Below are 1,115 nucleotides of genomic sequence, written 5' to 3'. Positions count from 1 at the left end.
TTCTGTAATTCATCTACTGGGAATTGGCAAACTTCATGTAGCCCTTTTACTCTAGAGCATTTCCCATCTTTGTAAAACATAGACATGGAATTGACACATAAACAATTCACAAAGTTTGGGGAATAATATAAATCATACTAACAAATTTTTATATTATCTAAATTATAACTGTGTCTACATAAAATGATTAAAAGGCAAACAGTTCAAGACTTAAACACAAGACATGGCCTTGACATGGATTATATACATTAGAATTGGTATGTTAAAGATACCACATAGAAAATTGAGGCAATCCCAATTCTTGCCACAGGCTGTGTTCTTTACACTGACTGTATAGAAAGAGGAGGTACAGTAAATGCACCCCATAAACACCTCAACCCAGGCCCTTTGCCTGGTCTGTATTGTGGATTGGGGGACAAACAAAAAAGAAAATTGAGGCAAAACAGACTTTTTTACTTTTTCTCAGTCTAAGTAAATTTTCAAGCAATCTTAAAGGCAAGCCACTCCATTATCAGATATCCCAATCCTTCTTGACAGGTACAGTTTTTTTTTGCGTTCTTTGTCCTGATTTATTTCTAGAAAAGTCAGGTCACTCCATCTCCCTGAAAGTCACAGAAGTCAGCATTTCTAAGAAACCATTTTTTTCCCTTGAATGAAGGGGAAAAACATAAAGTCAAAGCAGTGAGAGAGTTAAAGCACTTTAACTCAGGTTGATCATCATCTATGGGAAGAGAGATTTAGAGAGACAAGGAACTCTCTCTAGTATATTTTCTAGCTTTCTCACAGTGTGTCTTTTTCTTTCTATTCCTTTATCTTTATTCACTGGCAATTTCACCTTCATTGCCTTTGTTTCACTTGTCTAAAACCATGCCAAAGTACACACTCACACTCAAGTCTCCTACCTCATTTCATTTAAACAAAAGGAGTATTCTTGACATTAACACTTCCTTTTTATGGAACCTTGTTTTATATAACCCAAATGACAGGCAGAAAACTTGGGTTTTCTCTTTCTCCTCTGTCAAGACAGAGGGAGAAAGGCAACAAATGTGGTGCCAGTGGAGACAATGTGGTCCTCCCCAGCCCTTTTTCTCCTCCCCACCTTATCAAATGGGAAT

The 1,115-nt window shown here is 36.9% G+C and overlaps 1 non-coding gene across 1 annotated transcript; it reads left to right on the top strand.

The window, feature by feature from the left end:
• The first annotated feature begins 288 nt into the window (after positions 1-288).
• LOC126002636 (small nucleolar RNA SNORA51) lies at positions 289-421 on the top strand. The gene has a single exon (XR_007493318.1). It is a non-coding gene; the product is annotated as a small nucleolar RNA SNORA51 (small nucleolar RNA).
• The last annotated feature ends 694 nt before the right edge of the window (positions 422-1,115 follow it).

The sequence above is a fragment of the Suncus etruscus genome, chromosome 2 (assembly GCF_024139225.1).
Source record: "Suncus etruscus isolate mSunEtr1 chromosome 2, mSunEtr1.pri.cur, whole genome shotgun sequence".
Taxonomy (NCBI): Eukaryota; Metazoa; Chordata; class Mammalia; order Eulipotyphla; family Soricidae; genus Suncus; species Suncus etruscus.
The sequence above is the reverse complement of the archived record's forward strand: the minus strand, read 5'-3'. Positions and strand labels throughout refer to the sequence as shown.